Genomic DNA, 27,421 nt, shown 5'->3' on the forward strand with positions numbered 1-27,421 from the left:
AGCAGGAAGAGGGTAATAGCGAGGAGAGTGTGAGAGTGAGAAGAGGGTGAGAGCGAGAAGAGGGTGAGAGCGAGGAGAGGGTGAAGACGAGAAGAGGATGAGAGCAAGAAGAGGAGAGCCAGAAGAGGGTGAGAGCGAGGAGAGGGGGAGAGCCAGAAGAGGGTGAGAACGAGAAAAGGGTGAGAGCGAGTAGAGGTTGAGAGCGAGGAGAGGGTGAGAGCGAGAAGAGGGGAGCCAGAAGAGGGTGAGAGCGAGAAGAGGGTGAGAGCGAGAAGAGGGTGAGAGCGAGGAGTGGGTGAGAGCGAGAAGAGGGTGAGAGTGAGAAGAGGGTGAGAGCGAGGAGAGGGTGAGTGTGTGAGAAGAGGGTGAGAGCGAGAAGAGGGTGAGAGTGAGAAGAGGGTGAGAGCGAGAAGAGGATGAGAGTGAGAAGAGGGTGAGAGCAAGAAGATGGTGAGAGTGAGAAAAGGGTGAGAGCAGGAAGAGGGTAAGAGCGAGGAGAGTGTGAGAGTGAGAAGAGGGTGAGAGCCAGAAGAGGGTGAGAGCGAGGAGAGGGTGAAGGCGAGAAGAGGATGAGAGCCAGAAGAGGAGAGCCAGAAGAGGGTGAGAGCGAGGAGAGGGGGAGAGCGAGAAGAGGGTGAGAACGAGAAAAGAGTGACAGCGAGGAGAGGTTGAGAGCGAGGAGAGGGTGAGTGTGAGAAGAGGAGAGCCAGAAGAATGTGAGAGCGAGGAGAGGGGGAGAGTGAGAAGAGGGTGAGAACGACAAAAGGGTGAGAGCGAGGAGAGGTTGAGAGCGAGGAGAGGGTGAGAGCGAGAAGAGGGTGAGAGCGAGAAGAGGGTGGAGTGAGAAAAGTGGGTGAGAGCGAGAAAAGGGTGAGAGCGAGAAAAGGGTGAGAGCGAGAAGAGGGTGAGAGTGAGAAGAGGAGAGCCAGAAGAGGGTGAGAGCGAGGAAAGGGGGAGAGCGAGAAGAGGGTGAGAACGAGAAAAGGGTGTGAGCGAGGAGAGGTTGAGAGCGAGCAGAGGGTGAGAGCCAGAAGAGGGTGAGAGCGAGAAGAGGGTCCGTGAGAAGAGGGTGAGAGCGAGAAGAGGGTGAGAGCGAGAAGAGGGTGAGAGTGAGAAGAGGTGAGAGCGAAAAGAGGGTGAGAGCGCGAAGAGGGTAAGAGGGAGAAGAGGGTGAGAGTGTGAGAAGAGGTGAGAGCGAGAAGAGGGTGAAAGCGAAAAGAGGGTGAGAGCGAGAAGAAGGTGAGAGTGAGAAGAGAGTGAGAAGAGGGTGAGAGTGAGAAGAGGGTGAGAGCGAAAAGAGGGAGAGAGCGAGAAGAGGGTGAGAAGAGAGTGAGAAGAGAGTGAGAAGAGAGTGAGAAGAGGGTGAGAGTGTGAGAAGAGGGTGAGAGTGTGAGAAGAGGTGAGAGCGAGAAGAGGGTGAGAGCGAGAAAAGGGTGAGAGCGAGAAGAGGGTGAGAGTAAGAAGAGGGTGAAAAGAGGGTGAGAGTGAGTAGAGGTATGAGCGAGAAGAGGGTGAGAGTGAGAAGAGGGTGAGAGTCATTAGAGGATGAGAGTGTGAGAAGAGGGTGAGAGTGTGAGAAGAGGTGAGAGCGAGAAGAGGGTGAGAGCGAGAAGAGGGTGAGAGTGAGAAGAGGGTGAGAGTGAGAAGAGGCTGAGAGTGAGAAGAGGGTGCTGAAGAATATTAGGTGTGTGTGGTATGTGGATGGAGGAGATGTGCGGATGAAAAGAGTGGACACGTCTAACACAGAGTGAACAAAGCTGGAGTGATGGAGACCCTCTGAGGACCACCTCACCTTCCACAGACCTCAGTAATTCAATATCATTTACAGCAAAACTATTATTTTTACTCGTTTCTCTTAAACAGCTAGCAACAACCATTGACAAAGGTCATAGTCCTGGGGGGTCTTAAATGTACCTCAGTTTTGTGTTATTTCTGGATGCGGTGACAGCTCAGAGCAACAAAAAATGACAGCCACCGGGCACACTGTGGGAATCACAGAAGTGTAGCTTGTGTTTAGGCCGCGCCCTACATTATATAACCCGCAGGCCGCCCCCTTTTTGGAGACCGTCCCCTCACCCCTTTTGGAGACCGACCCCGCCCCCTCCCCCCACTTCTCTCATCCCACTTGAAGCCCTGCCTCGAAGCGCTAGTAACAGCCCTCCCCACATCCCCCACACACACACTGAGGCCGCCACAGGGCACTAATAACACTGGCACCCCCACTCTAAGAGCTGCTGAGCACCACTGGCCAGGTGAAATAATGAACATTCGAGGGACCGCATGGGTGGTATATCCTGCGGTGAGGATTGTATGTATTCAGCTGTGCCAGAGTCCTCAATACCCCGCTGACATCCGAGGGCCACATTTTCTGGATGGACTATTTCAATATGAGGCAGGAGGGCTTCCTAATGCAATGAAGGAGCCCATCCACCCCCAACGCCCAAACCCCCGCCCAATCCCCTGAACTTGGAATTTAAAAGCACAGCTAGAATTGAAACACAGTGGACCCTGGTACCACTACACCTGCTGCACTTCTGATAGCTATGTTTGATGTGGAGAGTGAAGCCCTTTATCGCAATCCCTCTTATGCTATTGTGTTTTTATCTAGGAACCTGAATCAATATTAACATTCTATGCCCTTGTACGGCTATAATCAATAATATCCATATAATGCCATAAGAATCATATCCATATTTCAGTAAATCGCCCTTGCAGTCCAGGGCACGGCAAAAGCTACTTCCTTAGATTCCTAGATAGCACAACGAGATCTTTCAACACACCAAACCTCCTGCAACCTAGGAAATCCCCATGTACTTTGTTTTGATTTGTAATAGAACTCCTGCGAGCACATTAAGAATGGCCAGTTCTTACTGACATCTTTATTGACGTCTTATGTCCAAACCTTACGTCAAACTCTGCACCTTTCAGGTATAAATATACCAACGTTGCCTTAAGCAAACACACGGTGGTGGTTTTGGAGCAGAGCAGCTATCTACTTGCCGAGAGCCCAGCAGATGCGACAAGCCCACCGGCGCTGCCCCACCTCTTTGGCGCGCTGAGAAAGACGCTGTCTTTTCTCCTGCTGAGAAAATCCAGCTCCGGCGTTTCCAGCCTACCCTTGCGGGTGACTGGGATATCGAGTCCTGAGAGAGAGATACCAGACCTCCTACATTCTATTCCCAAGGTACAGTACTGACTAAACCCTTAGAGAGAATTCTTGAGTCAGTTTGTAGGCAAAACCAACTTAACTTAAACTGCTACGTACTTACTGCTTCCCACGTATTCGGCTTAGGTCAGGTACACCGGGGTAGGCGTATTTTAAAAGCACCAGTTGAGCACGTTAGCCAATGTATATATGTATGTACATATTTTATCCATTTTATCCATTTTAATGTGTCTTATGGCTACGAAACATATCAATGCTTTTACAGTATTATTTCATAATACTCCTTTTACTGTACGTACTTTACTTTACATTAAGTATTGCAATTGTGGCAATTCATTTCTCTTGCATGAGAAGGAAGACTGCTCAATAAATAATACCTTTTATTGAAAACGCCCGTCTCTCTATTCTCTGCACTCTGGTGAAACTAAGAACGCACATCTGACTGAGTGAAATAGCTGTCTATTGTTTTCACACAACTCTAGAGATTTGCTCTTATTCTGAGGGATCAAAGTTGTCATGTTATATGGTTGTCTGAAGCTGAATCCCTTCTTGTCTGAGCCAGGGAAGCTGATCCCTTCCTATTCATTCAAGAAAGTTTCCAGTGACCTCTGAGCTAGCTGGAGCAAACCTAAATTAAGTCTAACACAGTCAGTAGAGACCTAGAAGACCTCAGTCCTACGTCTACACTGCTGTTTATGTTATTCCAATGCGCAGAGTCTATTGGGAAAATAGGAACTACACTACATGGCGCCCAATGTTTGGTAAGGCGATAAAAATAACGCAAGACGTTAGAGTAACTCAGTCGTGCTTTTTCACACAGACCCTTTTTCCTGTAAATACTCCACTAGACGTCTGGAGTGGGTGAAAGGTTACAATCCGCCGGAACTTAGTAGGAAGAGATTCCTATGTAGAGTTTTTGGTTTAGTCAACATTGAAGGATACAGTGTTCCAAAATATTGTGCACCTAATCTTTTGTTGCCTTGAAACTTGATCTGCAACAAAAAAACCTTTCTGCCAGTAAAAATGCCAGATAGTGAGGACGAAAGGGAAGCAGCTAGATTAGCAGCTCAACTAATAGAGGATGACACGAGTCTCCTACAGAATGACCGAAATGCTATCCTCATTCCGGTCAACATAAGAAAAACTATAACTTTAAAACTTATTGAAAACGGACTGACATCACTAGGTGGTACAGTCATTTTCGTGATAGAGGCACACGAATATCGGCAGACAGAGGTATTCTATTCATGGATAAACTTTCCAGCGGCAAACGCTACAACACACGAATTCCACTATTACAAAATAGAGGAACCTCCGGAAGAATACACTCCTTTCGAGGATGTGGAAATTCCACTAAATTACCAAGAGCACCTGCTCTGGTTTAAAGGCGCCCTAAAACACAATGATCACATCACCAGGCTCGGTCCACTAGGTAGACCAGGAGCAACGTGGCCGGTTCTAGCCAGCTACACACCACATTCAGACATCGAAAAAATGTCAGACAAGGAACTTTTAGGCCAGCTAAAATTACTAATTAAAATTCACAGACAGTTAGTCCAATGTGTAATGCGGACTGCAACAGTCCAACCAGCTATTAACATTCCACAGCTGATCCCTCATCAGGGGAACACAAATAAAATTACACCACAGAACATACAATCATGTCTTGGTAAAACACCCGCAAAACGGGAACAAATTCCATTCTGGCTAGCAAAAAAATAACTCAAATAGAGGCAGAATTCCCGAATACTGCCCCTAGTGAGAAACACAGAATTCTGACTATCTGCCTTCCAATGGGGGTCGCACCACATGTGGAGGACTGTGACACTTGGGGCACAGTCTTTGCTTCCATTTACACAAAAACACATGGTGTTCCGTCTCTGGCGGTAATACCAGATGTGCTAAGACAGATTCAAAATGAATACGGTCCAGAACCTGCTTTAACTCTTGGTATGAAATTACTGAAAGACTTCAAGCAGGTCTCGGCTATATTATTAGTCAACATAAAAGGAGAAGCAGCATCTGTGGTGATCCGCCAAAAATTGAAAGAAACAGATATAGCAGACCAACCAATTGAACCTGACAGAATCATAGAAAAATCCTATGAAGAAGTAGGTAGAGATAGTTTGGGTGGGAAACCGGTAAAACCACAACTACTTGAAAATCCTGAAAAGATATTAATTAAAAATAATCTAAACACTCCAAAAAGAGCTGGGATGGAAATAAACAATCCACTCCCAAAGAAAAAAGATTCCAGTCCAGAGGAAGGTCTCCTCGGCGGAGGGAAAGAAATCCGAACCGAGAACACAAGTCTCCCCAAAGGGAGCCCTCTGAAAAAAGATACAACCTTAGAAATAGGGATAATTTGAAAAAGCCTGATAGATATCAAGATATTGATACACGCCCCTCTCGATCTTTTCAGACTTCCTCTCAGAAATCGGAAAGAAGAGGACGGTCAGAATACAGGGAAGAGCACGTCAAGTCCAAAGACAAGGAACCTGCTCAAAGTAAAAAATTACAATTTCCAAGAAAGAAGGTAGCCAGTATTAAAATAATCGAACATGCCGAGGATACTGAGGACACAGTTGAAAAATGGAGAGTGGGCACAGACAATGCTAGACAGCGCAGCAGACGTGACCATAGCTCGCAAGATCCTGATGAATCATCTGGAGACAGTGGACACGAATGAATACATTCAGGTCGAAACTGCAGATACCAGAGTTAGCGAACCTCATAAAATGTACGAAATAACATTGCATATAGAGGGAGATAAGACTAGGAAGGTAAGGGGTCTGTTTTGGGATAACCTCTCAAAAGGCTATGACATCCTATTAGCTGAGAAAGACTGGCCACCAGAGTTAGTCAGGGAATGCCCTCATGGCGAAGAAATGATTATGCCTGCCTTCTCAAATCATATTCCAATACATAGAAAATATATATATGCCAGAAAATGGGCAGTAGCTCAAGCACCTGCATTATATAAGAGTCAAGTAGGATGGGATGAGGACTCTCCTCCTCACAAAATCCAGTTAAAATGTCAACCAACTGCACAAAGACAGTACCAAATTAAGCAAGAAGCTAAAAAACAAGTCAGGGAGATCTTAGATCAACTTGAACACCAAGGGGTGATTGAAACATGCACCTCTCAAATGAACAATCCTTTGTTTCCTGTCTCCAAACCAGACGATTCTTATTGTCTAGTCTTGGACTACAGTACAGACACCTTAACTCATGTTGCAAAACATTTGCGGTACAAAATTCACACAGTGCGGCACTAATGAATAACATAGTTCGCAAAAAATACAAAACAACATTAGACATTTCTAATGGGTTCTTTTGTCAAAATATCGCACCGGAAAGCAGGTATTTAACCGCTTTCTCAATAATGGGGTCACAGTAAAATTTCTGTCGACTCCCACAGGGATTCAAGAATAGCCCAGGATTATTCTCAGCAAGAGTAACAGAGTTACTACAAATGTATGATGATGAGGCATTATCTTATGTCGATGACATCGATCTCACAGATGACGACCTGGATACTCACTTGAAAAGAGTGAACACCATAATACTTGGGTTCGCAGCAGAGGGTTACAAATTCAACTTTAAAAAGTCACGAATTGTCCTTCTAACTGTCCTATTTTTAGGATATGAATTATCAAGTGAAGGCAAAAGCCTAGCAGACAACTTCTTAGAGAAGTGCGCTGTACTCCAAGCATCAAAAACGCTGAAGAACTTACAATCGATACTAGGCTTCCTGAATTTCGGAAGAACTTACATTCTAAATTATGCAGAGAGGGTTAAACCTCTCTAAGAATTAATAAAACCTGATTTTAAACCAATCAATTGGACTCCGAAACACACAGAAATTTTGAGATCATTGCAAACAGACGTTATCTAAAACAAAATTAGAAACTCGCGACAATACACGCAACCTTCTAATCCGAGTCATCCCAGGAAGATGTGGATTCACGTACCTGACCTCTAATGAGGGAGAAACGGTACCAATAGCTTACAAATCACATTTGTACACACAAGCAGAAAAAACATTCAGTCTTACAGAAAATACTGTAAAGGCGGTTCAGACGGCTGTAGCAAAAGAAAGAGCCCTAGCCCAAGGCAAAAGAATAACTGTTTTTACAGCAGAATCAGCCTTTGAGGCGTTATTCAGCCCAGTTAATCTAAAAACGGTGGCACTAGATCCAAAATGGATACAGTGGGAAAATTCTATTGCTGCAGAAGACGTGACATACTATTTTGTCCCGAATATGAAAAAACTGAATGATTTGAAATATGAAAAAGAATATTCTCTGCCAATCGAAATTCTGCCTCTCCAACAGTACTCTTGTATAATCTATACGGACAGATTTGTACAACATTACAATATGGATAATAAATCCTACAATATAGCATGCGCGATTGTTAAAGGTCACTGGCGCTGTGGTAAATTCAGACCAAAAATAACAAAAACTGAATCACTGAGAAACTGTTCGGCTCAGCGAGCTGAAATCAGAACTTTAAAGATGGCGCTTGAAAATGCCGATCGTGAATTCCCGACACTAATAGTGTGCGATTCGCATTTCTGCATAAAATCTTACAACAATGAATTGCAGAACTGGGTTCAAAATTATTACAAAGATGACACAGGTGCCACAATCAAGCATAAAATGCTTTGGGAACAGGTAGTTCTTTTACAAAAAGAACTACAGAAGACTCACGTGATACACACATTGAGTCATCAACGTGATGGCGTTCACGTTGCAGGGAATTCATTGGCTAATACAGCCACAGCAGAAGCAACTAAACCGGCTTCCGTAGCCACAAAAAAGCGTTCAGAAAAATACAGAGACGGGGAAACCATGCTGGTGGTAAAAACGTCTTCAAAAGGCAACTGTGCAGCACTACCCGTGAACTATCCACTCAATTATACATACGTAATTGATGCAAACTCCGTTCCTTTTGCTCAAATCCCTGGAGTGCGGGATAGAGTAATTCCAAACACGAACAGGAGAGTCTTATTAATAGCAGATGCACACATGGGTGAAGGTCCAAGGCACAAACAGATCAAGGAATCTCTGACAGAATTACAATCAGAATACTGGTGGCCGGGGATGAGCCTGCAACATTATAAATTTGCAAAGAGCTGTCCAGACTGCAACAGAGATCGCAGTAACGAGCCAACCGGAGTATTGCCATGGCCATTTCTGCAGTTAGCATAAGGCTATCTATAAGTAAATTCCAGCGTCCCATTAATTCCTTTTAGAACTAAATTCACTTAAAAATGTGGCCCCAGCGCTCGGCTGACGCCAGAACTGTTATAAAAGATTTGCGAGTCTTTATCGGCACATACGCAATTGCCATGCTACATTCTGACCAGGGTCCAGCTTTTAGCTCTCGAGCTTATAAGGAGGACATGACCAGCATGGGCATTGAGTTGCGGTACTCTTGTCCCTTCCATCCTGAGGGAAACGGGATTGTGGAAAGAAAAAACCGAGACATAAAGCAATCTATAACAGCAAAGGTACTAGGTTCGGGTGATGGGTGGGTCCAACATTTAACAAGTGTCCAACGTTGTCTTAACAAAATGCCAAGAAATTCTCTTAAAAGGTTTCAGCCCGTACGAACTATTGTTCGGAACTAGAATGTATATTCAGGATTTAGATAATGAAACTTCAGTGGTAGAAGATAAGAAAAAATGCTTTGACATCAAAGATCATTTGGCTGTTTTACAGGACTTAAATGAAACAAGAAAAGCCCTGAGCAACATAAAGTTAAAACAACAGCCAACAACCACTGAAGATACACCACCTGTCTCAGCAAGACCTGTCTGAATTCCAAAGATTGGGGATCTGGTCAGAGAGAAGATAGCGGTGAAGAAGGAATTTGGGCCTTCTTACAGAAAATCAGTACCTGTCTTAGCTGTCAGCGGAACAAGATCAGTTGTACTACCGCCCCTTGCTGGTAAAAAGGAGAACCGAGTTGTATCCATCGACCTGGTTAAACCCCAATCATGTGGCCAATAATAAGTAGTAGGCCCAGTGGACTCCCAAGAAATAGCAGAATACCAAAATTTGCTACAATTCAAGAGGTTCAAACTGAGAGACTAATCACATTTGATAAACCTGCAGTGAATACAAAGGACTATGCAACAATGCCATGGAACTTGTGCCTCTTGAAACCCAAATTGAAACAGTTCGTCAAGAAACACCAGTCTACAATGATGTAGCCTCAGACTAGGCTAATGAAAGTAAAATTGAAAAAGCAATTCCAACAATTGACAGAACTGCATCTGGCTACTTCATCAATTTCGATAACTTTTCTGAAGATCAAAGCGACCCTAAAGTAACGCCAGCAACAAAAACTTTTAAAGACAAAGCAACAGAATTCTTTCATCAACTCAAAGAAGCATACCTGAATGCACCATTGATTGAATTTTGGATTAAATTAGGCGTACTCAAACTCCTACTCTGCCTAACTTTAGTTCTAATTTTAGGAAAATGAATTTGAGTACAATGGACACAGTAAATCAGAACATCAACTTGGTCCTAAAGCCACACAAGTCATCTCACATCGAGAAAAGAGAACTATCATCTGTGAATGTCACAGCCATTCCAATACCTGGCGGGGTAGTTTGGGACAAAACGGATTACAAAATCTATGGCCCGGTCGAACTCTTGAAATATCCTCACCAGTTTAAGGTTTCATTAAGTGACTTTGTAAAACCAAGTACATTCTCTGATGATTGGGACTTTGAAAGCATAAATAATATGATGTCTGATTTAGTGTTGTCAGCAAGATTTACAGAACATGATTATTTACAAGGTTCGTCTAGTTATGAACAAATGTATTGCTTCTCACATTACGGAGACCATTACTTACATAAATCTGCACAACCTAGAAATGTTTTTAAATATAACCAATGGGAACATTGTGCAACTCCACCTAAAAGCAGTTCAAAAACATTCTATGAGAAATTCCCATACTTCACAGGGTTTAACACAAGTGATGCAGAAACATTTTATTATAAACTGTTAGATAAAACAGGGACAAAAACCATGCTGACAAATACTAAATTGATTTATTCGGAAACATTCTATGAAAAAATGATTACATTTGGTTTTGATTTCTGGAAAAACAACATTTAAACAAAAACCATCTGGGGTACAAAAGAATGGCAAGTCCAAGGATTAGAAGCATTATTTCGAGCCTGCATGATCCCAGAACAAATAATGTTCTTGAATGACACCATTCAACAGACCACCTGTCTTGGCCTAGCCAAGATCAAAGACTTAAACAAACTGTCTATTCCAAAGCCAATACCTGATAATACAACCACAGATATTGAGACGTATCCCAAATTTTACATCATAACAGAACACATCCTGATTGGAAAAAGTGGTTAATCTGGCCAACAGACACAAATAACTGTCAAGATAGATTCCTGAACAAAATACAGGGTTTAAAAATGACCAGACTAGACCCTAGATACTCTCAGAGACAACATCCAGGGATAGTAACAACATACAGTGTAGGGAAACTATGCCTTGAATGGCTACAAACATCCACACTGGCAGAAATTAAGCAACACTTGACTTTACTTACAGGCGGTGCTGACTTGCACGATTTCATAATGGGACCACGCAAACAGCGTCAAAAACGTTTCATAGCGGCCAGTATATATGCTTCGTACAACGAAGCTTGGAAAGTAACTCAAATTGAGACAGCAGAGAAAATACGAGAAATTGATCGTATTAATTTGGAAAAATCAGTTTCTGTTGTGGACAATGGGTTAATGACTCGGTCCTCCAGTATATATTCACTGGACAGTATTGTATCATCTGCTATCGATATAATAGATCAGGACTTACTAATGTTACAACACGGTCAGTTCCAATTACGTTCTTTTGTACAGCTAGGCCGGACTTTGCAAAACCTGCGTTCAGGCTATGTGCCATGGCGTTTAATCAACACAACGTCACTGTTCTCTATCTTTAACCTTACTGATAAACAAATCAGTTTGGCACAAAAAGGAGCAGACTATAAGATTCTGAGCATTGAAAAACTTGAGAGATTACCATTGACAATGTCAGAAAGACCTGTCATTGAATGGATAATACACGGAATAATCACAATTCCGATAACAACTTTCCAATTTAAAAATTGCCAAGAGTATATCCCAGCAGGCCAATATGAAAGGTTGGGTAAAGGGTACATTAAGTCATCATGGAAATTACCTTATACACACACATGTTATAGTGACAAAAACCAGAATGTATTTCTTAGTGGTAATAATTGTAAACGATCACTAAGCGGTATACTTCTGTGCCAAGGTATTAATTTACATGGGGCCTGTGAGGGGACTTCAAATAACCTTTCATGCCACCAGCACGGCACACCTGCAACACAAATAGAGCCTTTCTTTAGACAACTTTCTAACGGGAGTTACGTTCTAATAACAGACCACAGCTGTTGTGGCATGGTGCAAGGGAAAGCATATCTCGTAAGCGTTAGTTCCATGGTCACTTGCTGTATGCAAGTATTGTATCCAAACGGCCCTACTGATACAGAGGCGATGATTTGGCCTTCCTTAAATATCTCTTCTATACGAATTGATACTTTAAGCAGAATGAAGTCTGTGCTTTTACAGACAACAGTGCCTATAACGTCATCAAAAGAAACGTATGATCTTCAAGTTGCAAGGACAACAGCAGAGATGCATACACTTTTATCAACTAATTACCCCGTGCATTTCGTAGAAATGCTAAGCCAAATCCTAAATATGTGAGATGCCAGTGGAATCGCACATGTATTTAAGACAATTTTTTCGGGACTGTTAACACCCTTCGAAGCAGTCCTGGGCATCTTTCCCAATTTTGTCCATTCGGTCAATGGCGGCCTACCACTACTTTTGGGACTCGTAGCAGGAATTTTATTTTTGACCCTTCTGCTCCGACATGGCAAGCCAAAATGCAGACAAGACTCCAGCAACAATGGAAGAAACGATCCTAGCTATACGCTATTGGGACCGAATAACTAAAGTCCTTGGATTAGCCCGGCAAAGAGATCTGAATATGACCTGGTTTCTTTCATTCAGACCTATATGGCAGAACTGCATCTTACCTGTGCTTCGATGTATGCTATGCGGAGAAGAATGCGTGTTGGACACCTGTCTTACACTACAATCAGCAGTACCAATGGATATCGATACTTTGCTAAGTCCTGTAACGGCTAATGCATCGTGTTGTCCCTAGCGGTTACCAATCCTGATGACGGCATTCGTTGAAACTTCACCACTACAACTAGGTGGGAGTGAAGCAAGAGATGAGAGCAACATCACCCAGGTACGACCTTCTGTGAGCATTGCTGATCCTGACATCGATGATAGCAATCATTCTCACGACTGCCCGGTTACAGCATTTTCAACCATGGTCGAACTTTCACCTGAAGCTGTAGACTGTTTCTTTTGCACATCTGTCTGAAGTAATGTTCTCCCCTGAACAGAAAGAATAACTTTTAAACAAACCGGCACACAGCGTTCCCCTGAACTCTGAATTCGGCCTTCAGCTTTGATAAACAAAAGCTACTGAAAACATTTGGAACTATTTTCTCCCCTGAAAACGAAATTATTTTTTCCAAATTCCAAAATATTTACCTTTTTTTGGCACATGTACTCTGCTTAAAGTAGAACTATTCTTAAAGAACAGAGCTTCTATTTTTAGTAATTCTAGAGACAACATATTACCTCAGCCTCTAGCACACTTACAAGCAATTGCATTTATATGTGATGAAATAGTCTCGACCTTCTTTTCTGTATTAAGAGACATTTCATGTGTAATTTTCGCAAATCATTCAGCTAAAATATATATGCATCCTTTTTTTTACTGAATGATAACACTGCTTAAAAAACGTACAGTACCAATAATCTTTCGTGTATTTCGCATACACCATTTCGAATGCAAACATTTATTTTGGGGTGGGTTGGAATACACATGCACCTTTACATGTTTACTATTGCTTAGTTTTTAGTAATGATGGACATTAGATCGTGGAGTGGGTATTGTGTTTTTATCTAGGAACCTGAATCAATATTACCATTCTATGCCCTTGTACGGCTATAATCAATAATATCCATATAATGGCATAAGAATCAGATCCCTATTTCAGTAAATCACCCTTGCAGTCCAGGGCACGGCAAAAGCTACTTCCTTAGATTCCTAGAAAGCACAAAGAGTTCATTCAACACACCAAACCTCCAGCAACCTGGGAAATCCCCATGTGCTTTGTTTTGATTTGTAATAGAACTCCTGCGAGCACTGTAAGAACGGCCAGTTCCTAGTGACATCTTTATTGACGTCTTATGTCCAAACATAACGTCAAACTCAGCACCTTTCAGGTATAAATATACCAACGTTGCCTTAAGCAAACACACGGTGGTGGTTTTGGAGCAGAGCAGCTATCTACTTGCCGAGAGCCCAGCAGATGCGAAAAGCCCACGGACGCTCCCCCTCCTCTTTGGCACGCTGAGAAAGACGCTGTCTTTTCTCCTGCCAAGAAAATCCAGCTCCGGCGTTTCCAGCCTACCCTTGCGGGTGACTGGGATATCGAGTCCTGAGAGAGAGATACCAGACCTCCTACATTGTATTCCCAAGGTACAGTGCTGACTAAACCCTTAGAGAGAATTCTTGAGTCAGATTCTTGGCAAAACCAACTTAACTTAAACTGCTACTTACATACTCCTTCCCACGTATTAGGCTTAGGTCAGGTACACCTGGGTAGGCGTATTTTAGAAGCACCAGTTGAGCACGTTAGCCAATGTATATATGTATGTATATATTTTATCCATTTTATCCATTTTATCCATTTTATCCATTTTAAAGTGTCTTATGGCTAACAAACCATATCAATGCTTTTACAGTATTATTTCATAATACTCCTTTTACTGTACGTACTTTACTTTACATTAAGTATTGCAATTGTGGCAATTCATTTCTCTTGCATGAGAAGGAAGACTGCTCAATAAATAATACCTTTTATTGAAAACGCCTGTCTCTCTATTCTCTGCACTCTGGTGAAACTAAGAACGCACATCTGACTGAGTGAAATAGCTGTCTATTGTTTTCACACGACTCTAGAGATTTACTCTTATTCTGAGGGAGCAAAGTTGTCATGTTATATGGTTGTCGGAAGCTGAATCCCTTCTTGTCTGAGCCAGGGAAGCTGATCCCTTCCTATTCATTCAAGAAAGTTTCCAGTGACCTCTGAGCTAGCTGGCGCAAACCTAAATTAAGTCTAACATAGTCAGTAGAGACCTAGAAGACCTCAGTCCTACGTCTACACTGCTGTTTATGTTATTCCAATGCTCAGAGCCTATTGGGGAAAAAAGGAACTACACTACAATGCGATTATTTATTTTATTTATTTATTTATTTATGATTACAATTTGTAAAGCGCAGTGATTGCCCATGGGCGTCTTGGCGCTATGACTTCAGTTAGTGTCTCAGAGAAGAAACTGGAGGAATTCTGTCTGTGATAATTGGAAACGAGAAGGTTACTGGTCGAACAACCAGGTCTTCAGCAATTTCCTGAATTGAAGAAGAGAGGGAGTTGATCTAATCACTAGCGGAAGGGAGTTCCGGAGTCTAGCAGCTGTAACCGTGAAATGTCTGTCTCCCCAGGTGACATTCCTGGTCCGCGGTACCACTAGTTGATGCTGTGTTGTGGATCTTAGCTGTCTAGTAGGACAGTATGCAATAAGCTGCTCTTTAAGGAACTCCGGCCCTTGTTTGTGAAGCGCTTTTAAAGTTAGGCACAAAGTTTTAAATTTAATCCGATTTTTAATTGTCAGCCAGTGGTAGTTCCTAATTGTTTGCCTAATCGGTTTAAATTTTGGGGTCCCAGAAAGCAGTCTTGCCGCCGCGTTCTGAATAGTTTGTAGTTTGGCGACCACCCGGGATTGGGCATTGGCAAATAAACTGTTACAATAGTCCACTGAGGAGAGGTCCAATGAACTCACCACAGTTTTTCCAGCACTTTCTGGGAGGAACGGAATTATTTTTCTTATAAGCCTAAGCTTATGAAATGCAATGGACGCTGTTTGGTTTGCATGGGTGACAAAATTAAGCTTTTCATCAAAGATTACTCCCAAGTTCCTGACCTTTTGAACGGGACTAGGTAAGGCTCCTAGTGATGGACGCCACCAGACTGATGACCATAACGGGGAGATTTTCCCGAAGATGACCATCTCCGTCTTCTCGGAATTAAGCCTAAAACAATTACAGGCCATCCAATCTTTGATCGCTAGCATGCCTTCTTGGAAACGTGCAGCCACCTCTTCTCCATCATTATTGATGGCGAGCACCAGCTGGGTGTCATCGGCGTAGGTGGTAAGGCTCATCTGGTAGGTTTTAATACCTCTTGCTAAGTCCGACACATAGATGTTAAAAAGTGTCGGACTTAGGGATGAGCCTTGGGGGACCCCACAGGGTAAAGCCAGATCAGCCGACTTAAATGGTCCAAGCGTTACAGCCTGTGTTCTGCCAGATAGAAAGGAAGCAAGCAAGTCCTTTGCTCTGGATTGAATGCCCAGATTTCCGACACAGTCAATCAAAATAGAATGATTGACCGTGTCGAATGCCGCAGATAAGTCCATCAGTATGAGCACTGCTGTCCCCCCCTGGTCTCTGATGACTCTAATATCATCGGCGGCTTTGATAAGGGTAGTCTTGGTGCTGTGAAGTTTGCGAAACCCGAACTGTGAGTCATCTAGCAGGGTATTTTGTTCGATGTATTCGGACAGTTGACCATTCATTGCTCTCTCAACCACCTTGGCTAGAAACGGCAAGCTGGCTATAGGTCTGTAATTCTTCAGCACGTCTTTATTTAGACAAGGTTTTTTGAGAAGAGGTTTTAAAAGGGTGTTCTTTAATATGTCCGGATAGATGCCCGACTTGAACATCACGTTACAAACATGCGTAATGACTTCGCTTATCAAATCCATTACAGGAGAAAAAACTTTCGTAGAACAAGGGTCCAAAGCTGACCCCGTTCTTATAAGTTTCATGATGTCCGTTATTTGATCCTCCTCCATTTCTTTAAATTGAGTTTGTGAGCAATCGGGGTGTATAATGTGAGGGATGGGAGTGGTGAGCTCGTCGTTGGCTGAGAAATCAGAGTAGATGTCATGTACTTTTGAGAAAAAGAAATTGGCCAAGGAGTCACAAAAGGCCTGAGAGGGAGAGGGAATCATATCTGGAGAATTCCCAGCCAATTGGTTCACCACGTCGTACAGTTGTTTACTGGAATTTTTGGCATTGTCAATTTGTTCCCCAAAGAACTTCTTTTTTGCTTCATTAATCATCTTTTTGTAGTTGACCAATGTTTCTTTATATCGCAATTTACTGTCCCGGTCATAGAACCTTCGCCAGTATCTTTCATGGTTCCTACAGACTTGCTTTTGTCTTCTTGGATCTTCCGAGAACCATGGTTCAGAGGGCACCGTCCTATTTCTCGATGTGGTCTTGGATGGCACCATTGTGTCCATCGCACTGCCTATCCAAACGGAGAATTGTTTCGCAGCTATGTTGGCATCTGCGGAAATAGTTGGGCGAGTACTAACCAGCAGCGCCCTAAGAGCTGCATTATCTATGTCCTTCCAGACTCTAAAAGGCTCTAGACTTGAGGGAACCTGTCTAGTCATGGGAAAGTCACTGGTGGAAATGGTACATTTAATTTAATTTAATTTAATAACGATTTCTAAAGCGCCTGGTGGCCCAAGGGCATCCCCGCGCTATAAGAGTTTGTGATCCTGTTGAGGGGGAGGGGGAGAGGAGAGACACTTATTGAGGAACTCTATTTAGGGAATAGGTGTGTCTTTAATTTCTTGCGAAATGCCAGGTAGTTAGGTTCAAGTCTGAGGGAGCGGGGAAGAGCGTTCCATCCAGCAGCTGCTTGAACGGAGAATCGGCGTCCTCCTGTGCGAGTCCTTTTGAATCTAGGAGTGTTGGCCAGGTTCTCATTCTGGGATCGTAGGGATCTGGGTGCTGTGTAGGGGGTGATCATTTTGCTGAGGATCGCTGGACCAGATCCGTTGATCAGCTTATGTGTCGTGCACATGGCTTTGAATTGCACCCTTTGGCGCACAGGGAGCCAGTGTGGAACTGGCTCAAATCATTTCTAGCTAGCCGTAGACAAACGATCTGGGCGCCACCTCACTCCGCAGCTATGGCAACTCTGGAAGTGGGGGTCCCTCAGGGGTCTATTCTTAGCCCCCTGCTCTTTAACATCTTTCTGGCCCCCCTTGCAGAGGTTGCGGAGTCGTTCGGCGCTCAGATCGTGTCTTACGCTGACGACACCCAGCTCTTGTTCACATACGACAAGAATGAGGTGTTTGATGGGATCCGCATCAGAGGCTGCCTAGAAGCAGTCTTTGATTGGTTCAAAAGACACGGCTTAAAATGCAACTCCGATAAATCGGAGCTGCTTTTTTTTGGATGTGTCTCTGAACCAAACTGGAAAAGTTGGTGGCCACAAGACCTGTTTCCACCGGTTAATGCAAGTACCAAAGCTAAAAATCTAGGTATCATTGTTGACAATGAGTTAACCTTTGGGCCTCAAATATCCTGTCTTTCGGGGAAATGTTTCGGGATCCTGCGGATGCTCAGGAAATTCCTCCCCTTGATTTCTATGAACCATCGAAGGGTCATTGTCCAAGCACTTGTCGGGTCGCGTTTGGACTATGCAAATGCCCTCTATCTAGGACTCCCTAAATATCTCGTGAGGAGACTTCAAGTAGTCCAAAATTCAGCTGCCAGGGCTATTTATGGACTCCCTAGACGAGCTAGTGCTTCAGACTTGTTGAAGGAATTGCACTGGCTTCCTATAGCCAAGAGGGCTCTCTTTAAAAGCCTGACGCTGACCTACAAGGCCCTTCATGACTCAGGCCCTAGGTACATTAGGAAGCGCCTTGCTCTTTACAAGCCGAGCAGAACTTTGCGATCTGCCTCCTTGTCTAAAATGGTTGTTCCGTCCATCAAGCGAACCAGACAAGGGGGGCGCTCTTTTCATTACCTGGCCCCGCGCGCCTGGAATGAGCTTCCCATTTCTCTCAGACAGGCCCCTAGTCTGATGTCGTTCAGAAAGGCATTAAAAACCTGGCTGTTTACCAGTTAACTTCGCTGTTCCTTTTATTCTGCAGTTATGTTTCCTCTTCTCAAGGACCTCTTCGCTAAAGCGCCGGGACACTCCTACTGGAGTAGCCGTTGCGCTATAGAAGAACCCAAATAACATAACATAACATAACAGTGCAGAGCTTTGAGGGCCGGCTTGGCGGACATCCTGGAGGGGAGGTTGGTGATCAGGCGTGCCGCAGCGTTCTGTGTCCGCTGGAGCTTTGTCAGGGTGGCCTCAGGGGCTCCCAGGTAGACCAAATTGCTGTAGTCTAGGCGAGATAGTACTAGTCCCTGGATGAGCAGTTTCCTGGAAGTAGGTGGCAGTAAGGGGAGAATCTTGCGGGTCGTGCGCATGAGCCCGAAGCAGGTGCCCGAAGTTTTAGCTGCTTGTGTCTTCATAGAAAGCTCTGGTTCGAGCCACACACCGAGTGTCTTAATTTCACGCTTCGGGGGGGGGGGGATTTCCCCGAATACGTCGGGCCAGAGTGCTGGAGGGATGGTCATCCATTGTTTCCCCAGGAGCATCACCTCCGTCTTTGACCCATTTAGTTTTAATGATGAATTATTCATCCAGTTGTGAATTTCTGTGAGACAATTGGTCAGGTTTTCTGGGTGGTCGATCAGTTGGGACAAGGAGACGACCAGCTGAGTGTCATCAGCATAGCTTACCATTTTTATGTCAAATGGTGTCACCACGTCCTCAAGGGGGGCCATATATGCATTGAAAAGCGTCAGGCTCAGGGAAGAGCCCTGAGGGACACCGCTTGTAAGTGGAAGGGTGGACGAGTGGTGATTGTCGTCCCACACTTGGAACGTGCGCCCTGTAAGGAAGGATTCAATCCAACTGAGTGCCGTCCCGGTAAGTCCTGCATCCGCCAGTCTATGTAAAAGGACACGGTGGTTGACTGTGTCGAAGGCTGCGCTCAGATCCAGGAGGATCACTGCCACTGACCCTCCTGAATCCAGTATGCGCCTTGCCTCCTCGATGACGGCAAGGAGGGCGGTGTCTGTGCCATGGCCAGGGCGGAATCCAGTTTGGGATTGCCTAAGTACGTTGTTGGTCTCAAAGAACTGAGATAGTTGTCCGTTGACCAATTTCTCTGCTACTTTGCTGATACCAGGGAGGAGTGATATTGGTCGGTAATTAGACATGTCTGCTGGGTCTAGCTGAGGTTTTTTTTGAAGTGCCTTCACCACAGCACTCTTCCAGCTGTCGGGGACAGATCCCTGGGCGAGCGAGCTGTTGATGAGTTCCGTGACAGTGGGCACGATGACTGAGGCTACGGTTTTGAGGAACCTGATAGGTGCTGGGTCCAGAGGTGATCCGCTTTTCATTTTCGTCAAGGTTCGTTCTACCTCTAGGCAAGTTACTGGCCGAAATGTTGGCAGTGTGGGGCGTAGATTGCTTTTAGCAATGGCCATGTGACTAGGGGGGCCTGGGGGTGGGAGGGAGGCCAAGATACGGGTGATTTTGTCGTTGAAGTAAGTAGCTAGTTCATTACTTCGGTCGACTCTGGGGGTGATGGAGGAGGGAGCGTTGGGTACATAGAATGGCGTGATGATCAGACCAGGTAAGGGGGAGAATATCTTGTATTGTTATCCCTTTTATGTTGGAAAAAATGCCATCCAACGTATGACCGGTCTCATGTGTGGGTGCTTTTACCAGTTGAGCAAGCCCCTGGGTTTCCAGGTCAGCCGTTAGGGTTTGGGTTTCGATATCATCCGTTTTTTCTATATGGAAATTTAGGTCACCTAGGACCATGAAGGAATCTTCGATTGCCAGAGATTCAATCAGTGACATAAGATTGGACAGAAATTCGGAGCGGGGACCATGCGGTCTGTATATAAGTGCTCCTTTGAGATTGTCCGAGGGGGTAGTGCTTAATAGCGAAGTGAAAGGCTTCGCAGTGTGTAGAGGGCATAGGAAATGTTCTAACCGAAAAGATATTTCGGGTGATTATTGCCAGGCCCCCTCCTATTTTTTCCCGGTCTATCCAGTCGGTGTACATTGTATCCCTGCGGTACAGCCACCACTAAATCTGGATCTGAAGCTCCGTCAATCCATGTCTCCGTGATAAATAGAATATCTATTTTCCTATCCTGAATCAGATCGTCTGTGCCTGCCCAACGATCGGGCATTAATGAGTGCTATTATAATTTTCTTAATTTTGTTGTTAGATCCATTTCCAAGGCTGGATTTATTGTTAATGAATGGTAAAAAAGATTTGCAGCTGGGACAACTAGTAATTATAGTATGAGGGATAATCTCAGGATCATACTGAGGGCAAGTGCTACAGTGGACTGACCTAAGCTGTATGAGATCAGCATGTGAGTATTTAGTCAGATCCGTCGTCTTGCCTGGACCAGGGATCCTGGCCCTCAGCCCGGTGCGGACGGGCGCAGACGGGCTTGCCTTTGGCGCACCCGCTGCGCCCGCCCGCTGCGCGGACGGAATGACATCCTTCTTTTATCCAATGTAGAGGAGGGTGGGAGGCGGCCAGCAGCTGGAGCACAACCCTTTCCTCCCCCCAAAATGGCAGCTGATAACACTCTCTCTCGCAGCGTCAGCTCTTAATCTGCTGCGCTGGGAGCAGCGTTAAGTTCCGGCGATGTCCGAAGGAGAGGCTTTCTGTTTTTAAAAAGTTACCAGAATATCAAATGAAATGCCACAAAGTAAGTGATGAAGATTCTTGCTATGTATAGCGCTCTGATATCCGATTTGGGTCAAGTTCGCGCTACAAAAAAAATAAACATTCTTGGATCTACAGTTTCAAGAGCCCCCTGCAGGTAATTAGTGGAAAAAATGGACAGTAGAGCTTAGCAATGATTTACAGAACTATGTTATGTATATATAATGTTGACATTGTCTGAGACACGAGTGTTTGGAAATAACACACTGAATTCAAGTCCAAAAACACATGTCACAAAACACCTGTCAGAAGTGGGATTCGAACCCACGCCTCCAGAGGAGACTGCGACCTGAACGCAGCGCCTTAGACCGCTCGGCCATCCTGACTTCCAAAAGAGCGCCCAGGGGGCGTGGTTTTCAGCTGATCATGATGAAAGCGTGTGTTTTAGAGTTAGGATTTCTGTCTTTGTAGTTAAGAAGACTTCTGGTCTAAAGGCTGGAGGGGTTCAGAGATATCTCTAAGGAGGACTCCTGAACCCGGATACCAAGAGTTTCTACACTGCGGGCTCGGCTCTGGACACAGCTCCATAATTTACCACCCCACACCCAAAATTCGGAATAGTGTGTGTAAAAATATCGTCTTGATTCTGTGGGGCGAAATATTTTTTTCCTTTGCAGCATTGCTGGAAAATTGAGTCAGGGTGGCAGATTGCAGTAGAGCGGGATTCAGAGCTGCACAGTTGCGGGGTGCGGTGGGTGCGGTTAATCCTCACAGCTCCTGCACACATTGGCTGCCTCCATTTTCGGGGTCTCATGTTTTTCAAACTGATCAAAAAACTGAAGACGAAGAACCAGCTTCTGAGGGGGATTCACAGCAAAGGAGACAAGATCCAGAGCCCCCACTGAGCCGAACTCTGCCCTGCAGCCGAGTCTCAGCCCGGGCTAAGGGTTTGTAGCGCCCGGATCTGGCTGAGCAGCCTCAGGGCGCTGGAAGCATGAAGGCTCCGTCAGCCCCACACCCCAGCATGCACCTGCCAACCTGCTGACTCGAGGCCGAGTTGTCTCCAAAAGTAATCGGTGGTAATTACCGATTCCTTAAGGCCCTAAAGCACTATGGGCCAGATGTAGGTAGCCCTTTACCGATCAGAAACGGCCGAAAATACCGATTTTCGGCCGTTTCCGATCGGTAAAGGGCTATCGAGATGTAGGGGCACATTTTCGGTAATTTTACCGAATCGGTATCATTACCGAATCGGTAAATTTACCGATTCGGTAATATGTTCCGAATCGGTAAAATAATTACCGATTCAGTAATATTTACCGATTCGGTAAAATTACCGAAAATGCAATGTAGGTAGCCAATTTACCATTGGCACATGGCCTACAGAATCGGTATTTTACCATGGAATACAAATCCATGGTAAAATACCGATTCCTGTGTACATGCACATCTGTGCATGTACACATGTGCCATGTGACAGACAGACGTGCCCTTAGGGCATGTCTGTGTGCCACATTGCACACATGCCCGTTTTGGGGGTGCTAGAGGGTGTCAAAGTGACACCCCCTGCACCCTTGCCAAATTCGGAATTTACCGATTCGGTAAATACCGATTCGGTATTTGACTTTAATCCTATGGGCTTCAAAGGCCTATAGGATTCTATAGCAAATACTGATTCGGTATTTACCGAATCGGTAAATACCGAATTTGTAAGGAATCGGTAACGATTCCAGGTGTTGGGACCTACATCCCATTTACCGATTTTGAAATACCGAATCGGTAGCATTCGGTATTTCAAAATCGGTAAATGGGATTTACCTACATCGGGCCCTCTTTTATTTGCTTTCTATGTTGCATTTAAGGAATCAGTATTACCGATTCCTTAAATGCAAGGGCAATAAGGAATCCGTATTAAGTGATCGGAATTTACTGATTCCTTATTACCGATTCCTTCCCTACATCAGGAATGGCTAAATACCGGTCGGTAACAGCGAAATTTACCGAATTTCATTGTTACCGACTGGTATTTGGGCCACCTACATAAGCAAAACAGCTAATACTATGATACCAATGATTAATATTCGACTATTACCATGCAAAACGGGTTTTCTGTGACGTGATGTAGTTGTCTTTATACACAGTCAGCAGTCTCTGTGAATCATCCCTAGCCCCTACTCTGTATTCTTCTAAAATGACAACCCCGCTCTTCTTCTGCAGCCTTGACCCAGGGAATCCTCTTAATTCTAGGAAGAGGCCGCTACCGATGAACAATAATCTTTTAACTGCAACGTGACTTTAAAACTGACTTTTAAAAAATTGTTATTTCCATTCTGTACTGCTAACTGCATGAATTTGATGGCACTTTTGCACAAAGCCACTCACGTACCGCGTTAGTGCCCAGTCAGGCCCTCAGCTGATTAGCCTTCCAGTCCTCCCTCCAGGGCAGAGACCAATCACGAAGGGCATGGGGAGGAGTTAGAGGCAATAATGCCGGCGGCAGCACGGGAGCGCAGCAGGGACGTAACACAGGCTGCCGCAGCCCCTGCGGAGCGGGGGCCCTCGAGCTGCAGGGGGCCCCCTCGGCACAATACTGAGGCCCAATAGCTCCGGATTAAATCTGAAGTGGGGCCCCCTCCGTCTACGTGGAAGGTGGGCCTCCTCCATTTTCGTTATGCCACTGGAGCGCAGCGGGCACCAAGGTCTGTGCCTATCTGCGCCCTTGCGTGCCAGGGCCCAGTCATAATGCCCAACTCTGCATTTATTCTTCCGTGGAACTAAGACAGCTTCACTCTACTACTTACAAACCCAGACCTAGCATCAGAGCTAGTTTAATGCGTCATACTAATCTGTTAACATGGAAATTATTTCCTGAAATCATTCAGCCAGTACGTCACGCCGCTCAGCAACATCAAAAATACGAGAACTCGCCCCTCTCAATTTACTACTTAACCGCATCGCTGCTGCTGTGATTTTTGCGCTGTGCGGCTTTTTTTTAAAAGCCGCGTTACATGACGAGCTCAGCTCATCATCAGCACACGCCACCCGTGGGTGATGACGAGCTGAGCTCGTCATCAGCATCGAAAGGGTTAAATACACGCTCCCTTATTAAGCATCAACTGGATATTTTCACACTTTTAGACACAGATAAACCTGACATTCTTCTGCTCACCGAAACCTGGCTTACCCTTGATTCCTCACCCGATATCCTGGCGGCATTACCTCAAGAGTATTGCATTCTATACACCAACTGACGGCCAAGTAAAAAAGGGGGTGGGGTTGCGGCTATCATCCACCAGAAGCTCCAATTCACTGCTCTTACCCCTCTTTGCCTTCCCGCAGTAGACAATACGGTACTTAAATCTGATCTGCTCCGCTCATATGCGTCTTACTGGAATGCCAGAAACCGGTCCTCGGAAGCTTGTTTCCGGTCCACGGAAGACATGGCTTTGCAGTTCGGGCTGGACTGTTCCCATGAGGCACAGGGTCAGACTGATTTGCATGTAGCCATGTCTGAACTGGGGTGGCAGAGTGGGCTAAAGAACGGTGATGGATTAAACCCAGATCTTTTGACTGGGTGTGAGTGTTTGATTGATTCAGATGCTCCGTCCATCAACAACCCCTTTTGTACCACTTTTGGCCGCCATAAGTGTGGCAGGGTATGCTCAGACGTGAGTCCCTTGCTCACTTTGCCACTGGATTCAAGCAAGCCGGGCTGAAGACTGCTGGAATGCCAGAAACTGGTCCTCGGAAGCTTGTTTCCGGTCCAGGGAAGACATGGCTTGGCAGTTCGAGCTGGCCTGTTCCCATGAGGCACAGGGTCACACTGATTTGCATATGGCCATGTCTGAACTGGGGTGACAGAGTGGGCTAAAGAACGGTGATGGATTAAACCCAGGTCTTTTGACTGGGTGTGAGTGTTTGATTGATTCAGATGCTCCGTCCATCACCACCCCCTTTTGTACCGCTTACTGTACAGACCCCCACAGCACATGCTGCTATTTCCTCATTCCCTGGCCGAACAAGTGGCCAATCTGGCAACTAACCATGCCAGAGTTCTACTGATAGGCAACTTCAACTATTGGGCCAACGAGACACAAGAAGGGCCACATTCTGCTGAACTAATTGAATTATTAAACAATTTAAATTTTGCTCAACATATATCCACAGCTACACACACTAAAGGGCACATCTTGGACCAAATTTGGACGATCAATTGAGCAGTGTCTGGAGTCTCGGTGCTACCATGTATCTGGTCAGATCATCATTTGATTAAATTCGCTCTCCTTAACCCTTCTACAGGTAAACGACCTATTAAAGGGGGGAGCTGGGTAAGAAAATGGAACGCCATTGACAAAAATGACCTTCTCACCACACTGGCCAACACTATTCCCCATGACACACTTGACGTCAACCTCCAGGAGGAATCCATCTCCTCTTGGCTACTTGAGGCCAGTAATGCACATGCCCCCCTGAAAAAAATAAGAACAGCTCGTCGCCTTTAGGCCCAACGGTGGTTCTCCCCTGAATTAAAATTACGAAAACGTGCCCTCCTCCAATTAGAGAGGAAGTGGAGGCAGAACTACTTACCTAAAGACAAACGTACTTATTCAATGGCTATGAGGGAATACAAAAAAGGTATTTTAAATGGTAAACCAGTGCATTTTTCCTCCAGAATCTTATCTTCCAACAATCAATTGAAAGAAATCTTCGCGATTGTCAAAGAATTATCTAACCCTGATAGAGTTCTAAGTAGGCTCATCAACTCTCAAATCCTGTGAGACTCACTAAATAACTTTTTCATCGACAAAATTGGAGCGTTTTTAGACCAATTTTAAAATCGGCGCTTTTTAACTTTGGGGGCTGTTAGTTTAAGGGGAATTGAGAAGACAGGCACTCTGACACCTCTCTCCTCTTGTTTCAGCCCTGCCGCTTTGAATTCAACATCACTCGGCGGTGGGCGCCATCTTGAGTGAGGAAGGTGAGGTCAGCGCTATAGTCGCGCCGTCCTCCCACCCTCCCTCCTTCCTATATAATGTGTCACCCATTCAGACGGCGCAGCGGGCTGGCGCAGCGGGTGCGCCGGTCGCGCGCCGAAGCCGCGCCTAAGCCAAGCCCGTCTGCGCCCGTCCGCGCCAGAATCGCGCCGGGCGCGGGCCATGCTGCTCCTACACCCCCAGCCCTCAGGTACGACTCCTCTGCGCTGCTTTCTATGCGCCCCACCTTACCCAGTCCTTCCTGTCATGTTCATTCCTTTTCAGACCACCTCTGGGGCCCTTTTATCTGCCGTTCATGTGGTTGGTCATCCTCTAGTCCCGTCAGCACTATTCCTCCCCTTCCCTTTCTTCCTAGTCACAAGACAACCTCTTTCAATGGTGGCCTCATCAACGCCAGATCTTTAGCGCGCCACGGACAAGACATCCATGACCTTATTGTATCAGCTGATCTGGATGCCCTATTCATTACTGAATCCTGGCTGCATGATGCCTCCAACCCTGATCTTGCAACGGCCCTCCCTCCTGACTTCACCATTCTTAGGCAGGACAGACCCATTGGTCGGGGAGGCGGGCTGGCCATCATTGTAAAGAAATCATTCAAGTGCCATACATTCGATCTGGCCGCCCTCAGGGATTGTGAGTCCCTGGGATTTGTTATCCAAATCAGTTCTTCCTCCGCCTTCTCAGGAGGACTTGTCTATCGCCCCCCTGGAAATGCCTCTCCATTCTTGGACTCCCTTGACGAAACTCTGGCAGCCCTTCTTACCCACTACCCCACCTTCACCCTCCTAGGGGATTTCAATCTCCATTTGGAATCCTGTACTGACCCCCACACTCTTAACTTCCGCCACTCCCTTGAGATTTTTGGTCTCTCCCAATCAGTCTCCCATCCTACTCATTGTGCCAGGCACACTCTGGACGGTATTTGTACAAACCTGGCCTCCTTAGATGTCTCTCCCCCACTACCACAAATATGGACAGATCACTGTTTCATTCCTTTCTCTATCAAAACCAAAACCCAGCTCTCTCCCCCCATTAAACACTCTTACACCCCCTTCCCCGTTAATTGGAAGAAGGTAGCTGAGTGCATCAAACTTAATCCCCAACTGGCTGTCCCCCCCCCTCCTATTATGGGAGACGCATCACTAGATTCCACAAACTTTCACCTGTGGATTGACAGAGTGGTCTCTGCCAATTCAAAATCTGCTACTCAAAAACCAGTCCGAGGTAAAAAGAAGCCCAATGCCCCCTGGTATACTCCGGCCCTCACTGACTGTCATCTTAAGTGTAGGCTTTTGGAGAGAGAATGGAGAAAAACCTATGACCCTACTGCCAGATCCTTATACATTCTCCAGAGAAAACAATATCTTTCCAATATAAAAAAAGCAAAAAAGGCATTCTTCACTCTAGCAATAGACTCAGCTAATCAGAAACAACAAACGATTTTCAACATTGTAAAATCTTTCA

The 27,421-nt window shown here is 45.2% G+C and overlaps 1 non-coding gene across 1 annotated transcript; it reads right to left on the minus strand.

Annotated features, from left to right (window-relative positions):
• Positions 1–21,263: 21,263 nt before the first annotated feature.
• TRNAL-CAG (transfer RNA leucine (anticodon CAG)) lies at positions 21,264–21,346 on the minus strand. The gene has a single exon. It is a non-coding gene; the product is annotated as a tRNA-Leu (tRNA).
• Positions 21,347–27,421: the final 6,075 nt, after the last annotated feature.

Source organism: Lissotriton vulgaris, chromosome 1_1 (assembly GCF_964263255.1).
Source record: "Lissotriton vulgaris chromosome 1_1, aLisVul1.2, whole genome shotgun sequence".
Lineage (NCBI taxonomy): Eukaryota > Metazoa > Chordata > Amphibia > Caudata > Salamandridae > Lissotriton > Lissotriton vulgaris.